The sequence below is a fragment of the Nannospalax galili genome, unplaced genomic scaffold (genome assembly GCF_000622305.1).
Source record: "Nannospalax galili isolate Female #2095 unplaced genomic scaffold, S.galili_v1.0 scaffold461, whole genome shotgun sequence".
In the NCBI taxonomy this organism is placed as follows: domain Eukaryota; kingdom Metazoa; phylum Chordata; class Mammalia; order Rodentia; family Spalacidae; genus Nannospalax; species Nannospalax galili.
The window spans coordinates 4,170,377-4,170,986 of NW_008349975.1; positions in this window are offsets into that span (position 1 = coordinate 4,170,377).

Genomic DNA, 610 nt, shown 5'->3' on the forward strand with positions numbered 1-610 from the left:
TGAAAGGAGATAGGAAATTAATTCAACTGCTTCCTTAATCATTGTCCCTATTTCACTGATTGAAACCAAGACTTCATCGATCAAGAAAATGTCCCAGTCATTTGAATCGCAGACACTATGGTGTTGGTGATCCCTAACACCAAGTCTTTTAGGACAGTTATTTGCAGATCTCTCTCTTACCTGCTCTGTGAATTGAGGGCTCCCAAAATGTAACATGGGCTTCTTCATCGGTAAGATAAGAAGTGTCCCTTTTCTTCAGTCTGGCACCACTAGGTATTAACAATTCCTGAAATAGGAGAAGTCTACAGAAACATCTGAAAACACTGGACACAGGTCTTAAGAAGCCTCCAGTCCTACTAGTTTCTATCACAAGGCCGTTACTGTGAAGAAATGATTTTTAAATTCTTTATACAGAGAAGGAAAGTTTATCTTTCCCTTGTTAATTAATCATTACAATGACAAGTACACAATCAACTGAGTCGATGCTTGAATGAGAATCATCTTTATTTCAAAAAGCTTACTAGTCACTCTTTTAAAAAATGTACTCATATTTTTATCAATATTAAAAACATAGAGATAATCAATGGCAGTAGCCAAAATTACAATTAGT